At 39.5% G+C, this 17,500-nt stretch overlaps 1 protein-coding gene and 1 long non-coding RNA gene across 2 annotated transcripts in view; one reads left to right on the forward strand and one right to left on the reverse strand.

Moving 5' to 3' along the window:
- Positions 1 to 17,500, forward strand: part of LOC306986055 (alpha-2,8-sialyltransferase 8E-like) — a 58,239-nt gene that overhangs the window by 27,018 nt on the left and 13,721 nt on the right. The gene's annotated exons all lie outside the window — the stretch shown is intronic.
- LOC306986057 lies at positions 7,826 to 11,138 on the reverse strand. Its single transcript, XR_013794902.1, has 3 exons — positions 11,058 to 11,138; positions 9,792 to 9,868; positions 7,826 to 9,323 (listed from the first exon to the last, which is right to left on the reverse strand). It is a non-coding gene; the product is annotated as an uncharacterized lncRNA (long non-coding RNA).

Consider the following 17,500-nt stretch of genomic DNA (forward strand, 5'->3'; position numbering starts at 1 on the left):
AAACCTGTTAATTGGTTAAAGTTTCTTTACTATATACGGTAAATAACTGTGATAGATCTAATGGTACATTTAATGTAATTTTACTGTAAAATACCGTTCAATTTACAGTTTTTCACTGGAAAAAATACTTTCTTAATTAGTATTTTTGTTTTGTTTCCAGTCCAAATATCTAAAAATTGTTAAATCAAGAAGCATTTACTAGAGAAGTAAAAACATAAGAAATTCTATTTTGTTTTAAGATAAAAAGAAAGTAATTTAAGTAATTTTTGCTTAAAACAAGCAAAATTATCTGCCAATGGGGTAAGAAAAAAAATCTGAGTTCGAATGGAAACCAAGAATTTTTTTCTTACCCCATTGGCAGATAATTTTGCTTGTTTTAAGCAAAAATTACTTAAATTACTTTCTTTTTATCTTAAAACAAAATAGAATGTATTATGTTTTTACTTCTCTAGTAAATGCTTCTTGATTTAACAATTTTTAAATGTTTGGACTAGAAAAAAAACAAAAATAGTAAGTAAGAAAAAGTAAGAAAAAGTAAGAAAAGCATTTTTTGCAGTGTTGAAAGTGAAATAAACAACTCATTGTATAATTTACAGTGAAAATCCGTAAATTGACATTCCTACAATTCCCTGCGTGACACTTCACATTTTATGTATTTTTGTTGAAATAACTGTTTCTTCATAGTTTTCATAGTTTAATCAGTTATGTACATTAGGGTTTTATGTTACATTTAATGTTGTTAAATCAATGTTTATTGCATCTTTAAAATGTGGTGTTTAATGTTTGTCTGAATGACACTGTGCAGCTTCTATATCTGTATTACGGTAACTCTCTTGTGGACGAGCTGTGTGTGATGAGCTTTGATTGGTCATGTGACTCTCATATCTGTAGTGATTGGTGGTTATCAGTGTATTACAATAAAACAGATATTAATACTTCAATAGGTTGGTAAATTAACATTATATTAGATAATGAAATACGGTTTATTACTGTAAATTTTAAGTTAAGTCTGTAAAACCTTAAATGTTGCTACCATATTTTATATGGTAAATTTCTGGCAACCACAGCTGCCGGTATTTTACCGTAAATTGAACAGATTTTTTTTTTTACAGTGAAACACACAAGCGATGTCCTTAGTTTAGATGGAAACGTCATTATAATTATAATCAGAATAGAAATGTTCTAGATGTAGAGCTGTCCAGGACTGAGTCAGAGATAAAGCGGTTTCTATTGTGCTTCAAATAAATCCTTCTCTTTACTGAGGTGGAAATGTTTGAACATTTGCTGTATTTCTGCACAACTAATTCCTCAAGTCTGACAATTAATGTATTCACAATACACAGTTTCAGAACAGCTTTACAGAAAATCACGATGTTAATGTTTATGACATATTAAAATCTTAATGCCTTATAGTAGCGTTTATCAGATTAGAGCTGGACGGCACATTTTGTGACAATATAAACAATTGCAAAGTTCACATTTGCTATCGTCTATGTATGCGGATGAATTTGAACATACATTTTGCGATGAAAATTATTTTAAATTCTTCTATTGATTTATTTGTAGATCTGAGCGCTGATATATCAAAAACCTTGTTTTCTGATCAGATGGAATGAAAATTGTAACGAAAATTGTTGCTCTTCAAGAAGAACCTCTGGCGCTCTTCTGTAAATTCTTTTGTTTTTTGTTTTTTTGCTTCATCGGAATGGTATGAAACTTGAGCCCCTTTCACACAGCGCGTTGATCCCGGGAAATTGCCGCAAAATTGCCAGATTGCTTCTGTGTGAATGCAAACACGTCCCGGGATCGATGCCGGGTTGGGGATCTAGTAACATTGCCGGGATCAGTCCCGGAACCCGGCCTGTGTGAACAGAAGCCAGGATCAATGCCGTAAGGTGTGTGTGTGTGTGGTAGTGATGACGCACGTGCCATCGCACGACTCTGGAAAGTTTGTGTTCGTCATCAACAAAGAAAGAACAAAAAAATGTCTGCAAACTGGAAGGAACTCCTCACTAACAAAAATTGAGGGTTGTATTATTTTTAATACAAAATAATAAATAAAAAACATTATCAAACTAAAATATAGTTTCAAAGAAGACCAAAATTTCATAATTTAATATTGTTTTCAGTATTATTATTATTACTTTTTTATTAATATTCATAATTAGTAGTATTATGTATCTGTATGATTAGTTTTTATATACATTCATAATCATTTGTAATCATTGTATTTTGTGAATCACAGCAAAAACTCCAGTGTTAAATTAACTCTCCTGGGAGTTTATATGGCTCCAGCCTCAAGAGTGTAAAGTGTTAAAATATGAGTGTTAAATTAACACTCAAGAGTGTTAAAGTTAATGAGATAATTAAGTGATTAATTGAGTGATGATTGAGCATTATTGAAGACACCTGATGTTAACAAGCAGAATCACTGAAGGAGAAAATCTATTTTTTGTCACCATTATGAAGATCAGTGCTTGCTTTAGATGGCCGGTTGACCCTTAAAGGTAGGGTAGGTCAGAATTTTATTCAAATTTGTTTAAACTGTCTTTATATACCAATACATAATTAAAATGCAAGTACTCTGAAATAGAGAGTATAAAAAACTGAGTGACTCTAGTGTATTTAATCTTCAATAAACACAGCTCATTAATTCCATTCACTCCCACCTAAAAACGGGTGCGCGACTGTGCGCACGTGGGCAGAGCCAGTAATAGCGGCGGTAGTCATGGCGACGGAGAGTGACAGTCGCGCAAGCCAACCACTTGTTTCGTCCCGAATGGAATTAATGAGCCTGTGTTTTTTGAAGATTAAATACACTATAGTCACTCAATTTTTATACTCTCTTTTTCAAAGTACTTACATTTTAATTATGCATTGGTATATAAATACAGTTTAAGCCAATTTGAAAAAAAGTTCTTTAGACAATTCTTACCTACACAACCTTTAACATATCTCCTTTTAAATTTTGTTTGGCTGTTGTAACTAAACTATAACAGACAGATGAACAAAAAGAAAAGGTGATCAGGAATTGTTGGTCATGTCTTAACATAATCATCATTTGACCTGAAGCACTGAACTTATTTTGAGCCTAATCTCTGATTTAAATTAATATTATTGATTACAGCGTCACAGTGAGTCTGCAGTCAGTGTAAGATCCAGTGACGATATACATTAACCCAAAGGATTTCTTATAATTTGTTCTGATAAAAAGAAAAATCTTTATTTAAGGCACACACCGACATCAATAATCAATGTATGAATCTCAACAATGGTGACAAAAATAATTCAATTAGGAAAAGGAAATTACTAAACCAATTCAGATTATAATTTATTCATACAGCAATGCATGATGGGAGCCATGGCTGAGTTTTGATTGGTGGCACCCAGAATTCACTGCAACATGCTTTATTATTGTCACCATTGTTGAGATTCACAGGCTGATTATTGAGGTCAAATTTGTCTGAATAAAAAGAAAAATGCTAGGATATTTTATCAGAACAACTTTTAAGAAATATTTTGATAATACTGAAAATGCTGATAACCATATGCTATAGAATTAAATGCCTGCTGTAATCAACAATGTAAAGCTATCTCTCTATGTGAGATTAGTAATTCAGGTCAAATAATGATTATTTAATATAACCAACAACACCTGAACACATTTTCTCTTTGTACATCTAGCTGTCATAGCTCATACAGCAGCCAAACAAAATCTAATGTTATTATTTTAAGGGTCAAGAGCCCAACTAAAGCAAACACTGATCTCCATAATGGCGACTTAAAAAAATAGATTTTCTCCTTTGGTGATTCTGCTTGATAAAATCAGGTGTCTTCAATAATGCTCAATCATCACTCAATTAATCACTTAATTATCTCATTAACTTTAACACTCTTGAGTGTTAATTTAACACTCATATTTTAACACTTTACACTCTTGAGGCTGGAGCCATATAAACTCCCAGGAGAGTTAATTTAACACTGGAGTTTTTGCTATAGTGTTCTTGAATACATGTGTGTGAGAGACTTTGGGTGTGTGCGGAAAGAGATTCCATCGAGGCATAGCATAGGGGTATACATTCCAATGTTAATGGGAACAATATGTTCCTCTGGTGTTCCTCTGGTAATGTTTTTTTTTTTTTAAACACTTTGTCCAGAGGGCAGAGAGATGACAGAGATGCTGGAATGAAGACCTTTGTTTGGATCACTCTCTCCTATGTCTTACAATATGATAAGATAAATAAGATATCTCTTGGCAAAATGACAGGTGTCTGTTTTCATGAAATTAAACAACAACAGGGGAAAAGCATGATTTCTAAATCTACAGTTAAAAAGACCAAAATAGAAACAACAGGGGTCTGATGTCATAGGAAATCCTGTAAAGTTTCCATAGGTCTTTTGATTCTCTTAGTTCTGTATTAAAGAACCGGTAATGAAACATCAAGAACCCTTGATAACCAGCCAAGAGTTCTTTAAAAAGAATAGGGTTCTTTGCTGAAAGCAAACCTTTATTTTTAAGAGTAAAACAGAACCTACAGATGCAACTAATGTAATAGATTGTGTGCAGCAGGTTTATCAGCAGTTTTGATCTTGTTGATCATTTAGAGACATTAGAAATAGAGTTAACGAGCAGCAAAACAATGAGATATGCTCTTTTTCTTTCAGCGATGCGATGACAGAGGCGCTTCAGAAGCTGCACTGTGCAAAACTCAGACGCGAGTTTTCTGTTATAAAGCCGGCCAGAAGGTGCGTGAGAATGAAGATTGACCAGCGATACTGATACTTCAGAGAACTGACGATATAATGAAATGCCTTTGTTTCCCTCTCAGTTTAAAACTCCAGAAGTTCACGCAGGAGCTGTCAGATTTCATGAGCTGCCCGCACCAATCCAACAACACTGAGCGGGAGCTAAACAGGTGTGTCTTTATCATCTCTACAGGTGTGTCTTTATCATCTCTACAGGTGTGTCTTTACCATCTCTACAGGTGTGTCTTTACCATCTCTACAGGTGTGTCTTTACCATCTCTACAGGTGTGTCTTTACCATCTCTACAGGTGTGTCTTTACCATCTCTACAGGTGTGTCTTTACCATCTCTACACTTTTGTATTTGGCAGGTCGTCAAAAAGTGATTTGCATTTAAGGTTGACATTTTTCTCAGGTTGATGTATTGCCAGTAGATTGTACTTATGACCTTGACATGATAACAGGAATAACAGAAATACATTTGATGTACAGGAACAACTTGTATGTTCAGTTGCAGATTCCTTTAGTTTCTTCATTCCTTCGTCTTTATGTCCATGGACCAAGAAGGGATGTTTTTGAGCAACAGTGCATATAGACAACCAGAATCATCTCATGAAACATTTGGTATTGTAGGATAACAGAGTTTGATACTGTGTACAAGACAGAATTCTTCAGGAACTCCCAAATACGGTTTGTTCTGAAGTGAGTTTCTATGTTTCCATCCACCTGTTTTTATGCAAATTTTGGGATATCGCATAAAAAAACAAGTGCTGGATTGAAATGCCAAGATGCGGCTGGATTCTAAATATTTGCTTACAAAAACGTATGCATGTGTCACAATGTCAGTTTGTTTTGATTTCTGTTCTTGTCTGTGTTTGGTTAATCTGTATATTAGTTCAGGTCTGTCTTACTCCGCCCCCTGTCTGTTTGTTTCTATAGTTTCTGAATGATTGTTAGTTCAGTTCAGGTGTGTCTTGTTCATTTGCTCTTAAGTTCTGTCTATTTAAACCCTGTGTTCTGTCTTATCCTTTGTTTGTTCTTAACAATGCATTTTTTTGTTTTGTTTTGTTCCCGATCTTGTTCCTGTTCTTGTTCCTTATTCTGAGAATCCGTTTGGTTTTGTAAATAAAGACTGCTGCACTTAGATTCAGTTTCATCTCTGCTGCAACCTCCATTGTAAGAGCATGCAATTGAGGCTGTGATGGAAACATGTTTGCCGAATAAATCCCTCGATGTGCCTCAGCAGAGGCTGTGTTGGATAACTGAGAATTATTTGGTTTAATTCCCTCCAGATGCGTCTTCAAATTTTGCATTGCAAACACCAGCATCCGAACGCAAGAGAACGTCCTGGTTGCGTATGCAACCCACCGTTCCCTGAAATAGGAAACGGAGGACGTAGTCGACGTGGACTGAATGGGGATCACACTTAGGGAGAAGGGACAGGGCTTTAGGCCAGGGGAGTCACTGCTGTTCTTACAGGACCACTGGGAAAGTGTTCCCTGTACATGGAAGGAAGGGACCGTGGAGATCACAATATATGGACCCAGCCTAGCACAAGTTCCACTAGTGCATACGAGTGGTAGGCCTGGCTTCGGACGCCCTGCCGCGTCCGTCGCCGGAGGGTGTGGAGAAACTCGACAGGGTTCGGTTTAAGAGGGAACTCTACTGGAGCAAGAATTGCGCACATATCCAGTCCATAGGAGGGGAATGGCGCAGCAAGCCGACACTTTGATCCGGGCTCAAGTGCAACTGCACTCTATCAATGCCTAGGTGGGAGCACACACTCACTTCAGAGGAGCTCACCATGTAAGTGGACACGTGCATCTCAGGTTTTTCACCAAGATGAAGGCAGCCACCTTTATCAGTGGGCCAACGTCGCTTGGAAATAGCCTTCCCTTTCTGCTGACTTCCTTAACAGACAAGAGCTGGTCTGAGGTCTTAAGGCTTGCATTCTGTGCACGTATAGCCGCAATGAAGCGAACGGACAAAGAAAGCCAGGGCTGGGTCTGCTTCCTCCGGGGCTGCGCTTGCAGGCTCACCACCTGGTCCCACCTTTAGGGAGAGGTAGGAACCTTGGCCACACATCCAGGCCGGGGTATCAGCTCGTGAGAGTTAGCCGGCCCGAATTCCAGGCACAACTCGTTGACCGAAAGCGAGCAAGTCCCTACCCTCTAGTAGAGACCATGCGAGCAGGAGAACTGTTTCTTTAAAAACAGAATTTTTAACTCACTGTTTTTTAACTCAGGGGTGGTCTCTGCAGTGCAGTAGCACCAGAGATAAAGCCCAAGAGGATAAAGAGGGGGGCAAGGCAGTTACCTTGCTCCCTCAGGAACCTGACGATCAGGACGTGGTTCCCAGCTACTGCATCATGATGTGCGTCAAAGAAAAAATAGAGGCAACATAATTTGAGGGTAAAGGACACAGCTCTCACTCCAACCCATCTTGCAGGAAAGAGAGCACTGAAAGGAACGAACGCACTGAAAGGAACGAACGCTTTCAGGATCTCCTCACGGAGAGAAGACTCACTCAACGAATAGGTTCCACTTCTATTCGGCGTAAGCAATACTTCCTCTTAGGGGGTGCTCTCGCAGAAGTGAAGGTGACTACCACATATTTCCTGCGGTAACCACTTCCGCATCCATTTTTAGGACCGGTCTGGAATATCTCCAGGGGTCTGAATGCGGGTGCCATCATGCCCCGTCCCTGAGAATGTATTCAGGGGAAAGTCAGGAAGGGCTGTCAAGGGGAACTAGGTCTGGTTGGGCCAAAAAGGGGCAACTACACTCTAAAAACTCCTGGGTCAAAAATAACCCATAATGGGTTATTTTTGACCCAACTCCTGGGTTAAAAAGGGACCAACTAATTTCTGGGTTATTTCAACCCAGAAAATTGGGTTATTCTTTTTGACCCAACTTCTGGGTTAAATACCTGACCCAAATTTTGGGTTAAAACAACCCAACATTGTAGTTAATATAACCCAACTTCTGGGTCAAAAGAACAACCCAAATATCTGGGTCAAAAGAACAACCCAAATATCTGGGTTTAAATAACCCAGAAATTAGTTGGTCCCTTTTTAACCCAGGAGTTGGGTCAAAAATAACCTAACTTGGGTTACTATGCCAGTATGCCTTATTTCAGAAAATAAAACTTTGTTTTAAATTATATTACACACTTCAAGCACTTTTACATTTTTATTGCATTAAATTAAATTAAACTATATATATATATAGATATATATATAAAAAACACACACACTTGGACATATTTATTTTCATATTTATTTTAGGTCAGACTGTAATAACAATATTGGAAAGAAAAAATAGAAAAATAAACAACTCAAACATTCGACAACATTCAATAACTGGATTGAATTTAAGGCTTAAAGGACAAGTTCGGTATTTTACACTTAAAGCCCTGTTTTCAGATAGTTTCTGATGAAATAAAACGGTTAAGATTACAAAGACGTGAAACTTACCGAGTGGTCAGGGGTGTTCACTGATATGCTCACACAAAAATCGCTGCAAAAGATGCTTTCCAACAGGTTTTATCGTAGTTAATCGTAGGATTGTTCCAGTGCACCTATGCAGCCATTGTGGAGGTGGGGGTGCTACCACAGAAACCAAAAATTCTCGGGACAGCAGCATGTGTCCAAATTTCAATCTTAACCGTTCTATTTCATCAGAAAAGATCTGAAAACAGGGCTTTAAGTGTAAAATACAGAACTTGTCCTTTAAAGGACAATTCCGGCGAAAAATGAACCTAGGGGTTAATAACACATGGTTACCGAGTCGACCGTTCTCTGGGATGTGTTTTCATGATAATCGAATGTAAAGAGTTTTATCTCTAAAAACTGATTAGCTTATAACGCTAGTATATATATAAAAGAAATTGTTTACCACTAACAAGGCTCAAAATAGCCTAACACGGTAGCATAATGAGGGTCCCTACATGCAAACCGAAGCATTGAGAACTGTGTAAGTGTAAAGACAGTTTAAAAAGAAGATACTTTATAAAGACAGTACATACCAGTCGAGCCACGAACGCCGTGCTACGTGAGCTGGTCTATAGGTTAAAGTCACAGTTCAGCTGTCTTAGCACGGCGTTCATGGCTCGACTGGTCGAGTCTGTTTTCCAAGATGGCTCCTGCCTGTATACGCGTAATGTACTGTCTTTATAAAGTATCTTCTTATTAAACTGTCTGTACATTTACAAAGTTCTCAATGCTTCGGTTTGCATGTAGGGACCCTCATTATGCTACCGTGTTAGTGTTAGGCTATTTTGAGCCTTGTTAGTGGTATTAACAAACGATTTCTTTTTACTTATATTCGATATAGCGTTATAAGCTAATCAGTTTTTAGAGATAAAACTCTTTACATTCGATTATCATGAAAACAAATCCCAAAGAACGGTCGACTCGGTAACCATGTATTAATTACCTCTAGGTTCATTTTTCGCCGGAATTCTCCTTTAAAGTCTCTGGAGAGCTTTAGGAATTTAAGCCTGGGACAAACTTTGGGGACAAGATTTTTGATAGTGTCCTCATCTAAGAGAAGAAATGCCTCCTCATCCATGTCTTCATCTGAAAGACAGAAAACAAGACAACATGAGTATTACTAATAAGTCGAGACAATTGTGAACCACTCACCAGACACTCTTTGATTATAAAGCTAAAAAATAATCACTTTTAAGGGAATGTTGTGTTGTTGTTTTTTAACGTGGCCCAATTTCCTAGTTAACTGATGTGGTTATTTTGCAGCATTGCCCATTTAGTGTGAATGACAGTCTATACTACTGTCCATCTTTTCTTTCATTAACAAGTGTAATGACATTAATGCAAAGGTGAATATCTGGCCTATTCTTATGCATAACAGCATAAAGACAAGGCACAAGTATCTTTTAACTATAAGGGTTATATAGATATGCATACTCCACTGTCGAAGAAGTTGTGACTTTCACAGAATCTTGCACCGACACATTTAAGCCCAATTAAAGACATTTTTTTAGGTATAGAGAGATGATATAAGGGTAGTAAGAGTAAAATGCTCACCTTTAAAATTCTCTATCAGCTCAGAAAGCCGCCACTGAGTTGGCACATCAGCGACAAAGCTGTCCATTTAAAATGACCTGGAGAAAACATAGCAATATAGAGGTTAGCAACAATTCAAAGACTTGACCTCAGGCTGCTCTTATGGATTGAAAACACAGTAACGTTACATCAGAGTATCCAGTGCTCATAATTATTACATCGACACATTTGGGTATAAATTCAATAAATATTATTCCTGTCTATAGAACTCTGATGTAAACCTATGAGAATCTATCAATATTTCTCCAAATCTGCACATTTTTGAGCTAAAAGCCCTGAGGCACGTTGTTTTGTCAAGCACTGTCATTTTTTTGAATGAGAGCGGCTGACGATCATAATTCATATTAAAGGACTAATTTTTTCATAACTTCTGACACAAATTAAGACATAACTGTCAATATAAGTTTCTCAGAATACAATAGTGGTCAAATACTGAAACTTGAGTCATATATTTTTAATGATGTATAGTTTGTCACGGTAATAACATTAAATCTGATAGTAACTTTGAACTATTTAACCAAATAACGCTTCAGTGCGCCGGCGCACTTGCAAAGGTTAACAGGTTTTACTTCAGCCAGTAACTTAGAGCACTGTATGATATGATAAGCACGGCGCAGCTGGTAAACATAACTCAACGATTGTGTCGTCGCTCTAGCCGCGGCACGACACGTTTATATACGGTCTATGGGCACGACGTCGCCACTAAGTTAGCTGGACTGTAACGTTAGCTAACGTTACTTAACGTTACCGTATTATTGCCGTTATTATAACAATGAGATAAGTACAGCACATGTTATGAAAAATAGAATTTAAAGACCGTGTAAAGTGAATTCAGTCATTTTCTTCTAAACACATTAAATAGCCTAGGTCATAAATGTATTTCTCAACAATGTGTAAAAAGCATTTCAACCATTTTGTCACCTAATATCATGAACCTATCGTTATTTTTAATCATTCAAATTGTCTGGGTGGTTTACACTTTCTTCTTTAGTCTGACAAACTCAAAACACATATTTATTTTGACTTTACACAGACTTTAAACTAGTTAAGTTAGATGTTTTCGCGATAGCGTAGCTACATGACAACCACAATTAAGTTACCACAGCTAACACTAGTCTCAACGTAGCAAAGCCATGGTAATTTTTTCAGCAAATGGTGCTAAACTAGCAACGGGGACATGGACACAGAAAATATTACATTATATCAACACTGAAAATACTCGCTTACCTTGAATACACGACGAAGTTGCACCGAAGAAGCACAGGCCAAGACGGATCGAGCGCGAAGTGTCGGTTATTTCAAATGTCTCCTGAGAAAATTCCAGAACAACTGCAGGGGGAGGGGCCGAGGGGGGACCCAGAACATGGGTTACTCTTTGAAAAATAACCCAGAAACTCAAACAACCCAGGAATTGGGTCAAAATATTAGCCCTATAACCCAGAAAATGGGTACTCTCTGAAAAAATAACCCATAAGTTTAACCCAACACAAATAACCCAGAAAATGGGTTGAAGAAATAACCCAGGAGTTTTTAGAGTGTATCAAGGCCTGCTCCACTCCTGACCTAGCACAGTACGTGCAAGCGACATGTGTGCACAAGACAGGAGCACTGCTCAACACCTGAGTGTGATGCAAGGATGCAAGATGGCGGCGCACATATCGACATGTTTTGAGTAGTTTACTAATAGTTTATCTCTTTCTAAGAAACACGTATGCACAAGTATACATAAAATACAGCCGGCACGAACTTCTCGTCATCAGTTCGACGCCTGGGGGCTGTATTTTTAACCAGGAAGATCCTAGACACAACATACCATCTGAGCTCGCCAGACCACCGGGGTCTCCGTGGATTACTCTCCCAGCCGAGAAGCGACAGAGGCGGCAAGGGGAACGGAGACAGAATCGGGGCTGCAGAGCCGGGATACGAGCTAGGCTAGGCAGAGACCCACACAAGCCTCCACTGCCGAGCCTCTTCGCCACAAATGCAAGATCACTTACCAATAAAATCGGTGAGCTGGAACTCATTACATCTACGCAGAAAACCATCCAGGACTGCTGTGCCATGGTAATTACGGAGACTTGGCTCAAGCCAGCGATCCCAGCGGAGGCTATTCAACTAGCAGGCTGTGTAGTGCACCGAGCCGACATGACCGTGGATTAAGAACAGGGGAGGGGGGCTATGTGTTTACACTAACGACAATTGGTGTACAAACACTGTAATAACTGGCACCTACTGCTCCCCGGACTTGGAGTATTTAACAGTAAAATGTCGCCCCTTCTACCTGCCGCGGGAATTTACAGTTGTTGTTATCACTGCTGTTTACGTACCTCCGGATGCCAACATCAAAACAGCTTTGGCCTACTTGCTAATTGCTATTAGAAAACAACAGCGGGCTTATCCAGAAGGAACCCTTTGTCATAGCAGGTGATTTCAACAGAGCCAACCTAAAAACTGTTCTCCCAAAATTTTACCAGCATGTAAAGTGCCCCACAAGGGGGAAAAACATACTTGACCATGTTTATAGTAACGTCAAGCATGGATATAAGGCATCACCTCTCCCCCACTTAGGACTGTCTGACCATATTTCTCTGTTTTTGACTCCAGCATATAGACCAATTATCAACCGGATCAAACCCACTGCTAGAATAATACAAATATGGCCGGAAGGAGCATCTGAGCAGCTGCAGGACTGCTTCAGACGCACTGACTGGACCGTATTTGTGGACAATAAAATCGACATCTATACATCCTCTGTGCTATTCTATATAAAATGCTGCATTGACAATGTCACCCCCACGAAACGGATTTTTATATTTCCTAACAACAAGCCGTGGATGAACAACAATGTAAAACACCTGTTGCAGGTCCGTAATTTTGCTTTTCGGTCCGGTGACAGGCAGCTTTACAGTGCAGCCAGGACGAATTTGAGGAAGGGCATCAGGGATGCTAAGGCCGTTTACAAGCAGAGGATTGAGAACCACTTCTGCACGACCCCCGCCGGGCTTCACAGGGGATTCGGCACATCACTGGGCAGATTAACACCACTTGCCTGTCTAATAGCAGTGCTTCAATAGCAGAACAGCTTAACCGGTTCTTCAGCCACTTTGAGGTGGAAAGTACTGAGACTACCATCAACCCTGCTCCAGACATACATAGCCAGGTGCTCATTCTTCAACCAACTGAGGTGACTCTCCGTAAAATTAAGGCATGGAAAGCATCTGGACCAGACGGCATTCCAGGGCGTGCACTCAGAGACTGTCCAGTTGAGTTGGGTGAGGTACTCACAAACATCTTCAACTTGTCTCTGTTGCAGTGCACTGTTCCAACCTGCCTGAAGACGTCTATAATAGTGCCGGTGCCAAAGCAGGCTACTATAACATCCCTCAATGACTATAGGCCAATTGCACTAACATCTATAATTATGAAATGCATGGGGAGGCTGGTCTTATATCATATCAAGTCTGCTCTGCCACACACCATGGACCCCCACCAGTACGCATATAGGGCCAACAGGTCGACAGATGATGCCATCAACACTGCACTCCACACTGTACTGCACCACCTGGAACATCAAGGGACGTATGCACGGCTTCTGTTCATTGACTACAGTTCTGCTTTTAATACCATCTAATCAAACAGACTGTTTTACAAGATGTCTGACCTAGGCATACAGCACAACATCTGTCTGTGGATTAAAGACTTCCTAACAAAGAGGCAACAGTCAGTGAGGATGGGCTCACATTATTCCACAACTACGCTAATCAGCACAGGAGCCCCACAAGGCCCCATTTCTTTACTCCTTGTATACTTATGACTGTGTACCATCTAATGATACCAACATCATAATTAAATTTGCGGATGACACGACTGTGCTGGGGCTGATCACCAGAGGAGATGAGTTTGCATACAGAGAGGAGGAACAGAGGCTGACGACGTGGTGCACGGAGAATAATCTAACCCTAAACATCAAGAAAACGAAAGAACTTATTATTGATTTTAGGAAGAAACAGACTGTTCACACACCACTGCACATCAATGGGGAGATAGTAGAGAGAGTATCAAGTTTTACATTTCTGGGCACACACATTTCTGAGGACCTTTCATGGACAAAAAACATCTCAGCATTAGTCAAGAAGGCGCAGCAGAGGGATGTACTTTCTCAGAATGCTTAGGAAAATAATTCTGTCACGGCGGCTCCTGGTGTCATTCTACCGTTGTTCTATTGAAAGTGTCCTCACATATAATATGCTGGTGTGGTATGGAGGCAGCTCGTCTGATGATAAAAAGGCTTTGCAAAGAGTTATAAAAACCGCACAGAACATCACTAATCAACAGCTACCGGTCCTGGATGACATTTTTAACACCCGCCGCCTGCAGAAAACGCACAACATTGTGACGGATCCGAATCATCCAGCCCATCAGCTTTTTGAATTGTTGCCATCTGGAAAACGCTTCAGATCGATTAAAACACGCACAACCAGACTCATGAACAGTTTTTATCCCAATGCCATCAGGATAATGAACCATGAACTGAAACTACATGCAGGTCACCCATATTTTTCCACCTACTTCATCCAACTGAAAGAGCATATTATAACATTTTCTTGGATACCGATAATTAGGCATGGACACTCATTTTATCCAATACATTATAAACCTTTTCATATGTAGTGGATAATGCAAATCTACTCAGGTCGCCCAAAACAGCATTGCTCACACTCGTACGAGTCTCTTACAGAAGGATAACTGACTCCACTGGCTCAAAGCCCCATATCTCAGATCCATAATACAATATGGGTGCAACCATATGATCGAACAAATACAACGCTTGTAGGGCCCTATGATTTCCGCGATCGCGGAAACGCGGACGGAATCGCGGAATTCGCCTTTGGCTAAGCCACACCCTAGAATGTAGATTGACCAATCACAGCGCAGCCAAGAACGAGCTCCCACAGAGGTCTGACACTTTTTCACAGCGCTCCATTGACTTTAATGGCGCTTTTTCACTGCATGGTACGGCTCGGTACGGTTCGACTCGGCGCGGAACGGTTCGGCTCGCTTCGCTTTTCCACTGCGTGGTACGACTCGACTCAGTACGGCACGGTTCGGTTCGCTTTAGCTCGGTTGCTTTTCCACGGCAGTTAGTACCGCTTCAAAGTGGGTGGGACTGATCGTTAATATAGTTGACGCCTCTACTGGCTCGGTAGTCACTTTTTCGTTTTTTTAATTTGTTCCTACCCTACACTGTTTGTAGGTCCGGTGGTAGCCGTGTGCGGCTAAGAGCTGTGCTACTTCTTGGAACACTTTTTCATTCCGTGTTGCCCCATCGGCTCCTCGGCACCCAACGAGAGGAACGTCTGCACCTCGTCCACTGACCACGATTCAGTCATTTCTTGTTTGATTTTTTTTTACTTCTTTTGTCAAGTAAATACTCTAAAAACAGGTGCTACCGTGTTGGCTGGTGTCTGGCTATTTAAATCTAGCGGGTTTGGTGTCTCGTGTCGCAAATACAATGACGCTGAAGTGACGATTCTGTCTGACCAATCAGTGATCTGCAGTGTTTTCACGTCACATTATAGTATCGGTACGGTACGCTTGGAACCTCAACAGAGGTGGTACCATTTAAAGCGAGCCGAAGCGAGCCGTGCCGTGCCGTATCGTACCATGCAGTGGAAATGCGCCATAACACCGGCGTCTCATATTGTTGGTCTCGGCAGGCTATTACCGTCGTAGTTTTATCAAAAATATGGTTAACCGTTGTGCCTGCCATTGCCTTCTTTCCTTGGTTTTCTAAGTGTTGTCTGGTTTTCCACCATGACAATTTTGGTGTAAACCACATACCCAGATATTTATAAGCATTAACCACTTCAATCTGCTCTCCAGCAAAATACAATTTTTCGTTCTTATTTAAAACGCTCTTCTGAAAACCTTAACTTTAGTTTTACTCAAATTCACTCTCATACCATATCGGTTACAGAATATTTCGAGCTCTTCAATTTCCTTCTGCAATCTACCAATTGTATCTGACACATTGGCCAAATCATCGGCATACAACAAGGTCTGCACTTCTGTGATACTTTCAATCTGAATACCTTTACAGTTTTCCTTTATCATAGTTATATATTCGTTTAGGAAGAGAATAAACAAAATAGGACTCACTAGCCCTGTCCTACACCAATGGTACTTCCAAAATACTCAGTTACCCATCAATTCCTTTCACACATGATTTAAGTTTAGAATACACAGATTTCAGTACACCAAAAACTTTTCCACCAATACCATTTCTTATGAGTGTAAAATACAGGAGACTATGCTGGACACTATCGAGAGCTTTGGAGAAATCAATAAATATACAGTACATCCTTCCTTTTCTCTTCGTAATATATTTCTGAACGACTGACTGTAGGATAAAAATATTATCCATTGTGGAATAACCTGACCTGTAGCCTGAGAGTTCTTCATAAAACATGTTATTTATTTCTACAAAAACTGTTAGTCTCCTGTTCAAAATCTTTGTAAAAATACTCTCTCTCTCTCTCTCTCTCTCTCTCTCTCTCTCTCTCTCTCTCTCTCTCTCTCTCTCTCTCGCTCTCAAGAAGGTGGACAAGGACTTGTGCATCTACAAAGTAGGACAGCAACTTTTCGTGCACAATTTATACAACGTTTCCTAACAGGCCCAGAGTCTGTAAGTTGGAGACCAGTGGCAAGTGCTATTTTAAGAACTGCTGCAGGATTAACTCTGGACAAATCCTTATTTTTATTGGATCCCAAAATTTTAAATGTGGAGAAATTTCCAGTTTTTTATCGGAATCTTTTTAAAGTATGGAGGCTTTTTAAACTCCAAAGGATAAGCAATCCCACATCGTTGCATTGGCTGCTGGAAGAGCCTTTGCTTTAAGACTGGACATTACTAATGCATCAGTATCATAAAGTATCATATTATAAAGGCTAAAGTGGTGACTCTTCGTCAACTAATGAGGCTGGCAGGACCAGATCTTAGTGAAGTGGATGCGGTGGCAACACAATTGGGGTTTAGATCCACTCGAGTGGTTGAAAAACTTTTACGAAAGATACAGACTATCCTTACAGTGGAAGAGACTGATTTACTCAGGAAACATTGTGAGGGGGAAATTACTCCCAATGATAAAGATCGGTTTCCAAGGTTGATGGTTTCACCTAATTTAGAGGAGGATGGTGGAATCTTTCTGGAATCAGAAAAAGTAGTGGACATGGACTTTGAAGAAGTGAATGGCAAGAGATTGTACAAGTCATGTGTGAAATGTTTTAATAAAAAAGCTTTACATGGAAAAACTGATACACCTTGGAGAAGTGTGTTAGGTTTGGATGAAGGCTTTAAGCCAAATTGGAGAACTTTTTACAAGCCACCATTAAACAAGAAAATTGGAGATTTGCAGTGGAGGATTTTACATTGTATAATTGCTGTAAATGCCTTTATATCTGTGTTGAATCCTGATGTAAGCCATGAATGCCCATTTTGCTCACAAAGGGAGACTGTTTTTCATGTTTTTATGAGTTGTCATAGACTTAAACCTTTATTTAAGGTTTTACAAAATTTGTTTAATTCTTTTGATGAAGATTTTTCAATGCAAGTTTTTATCTTTGGTGTTAAATATACAAAGAGACGACAGAGAGAGTGTCAGTTGTTACAT

Source organism: Phoxinus phoxinus (assembly GCF_949152265.1).
Source record: "Phoxinus phoxinus genome assembly, chromosome: 18".
Taxonomy (NCBI): Eukaryota; Metazoa; Chordata; class Actinopteri; order Cypriniformes; family Leuciscidae; genus Phoxinus; species Phoxinus phoxinus.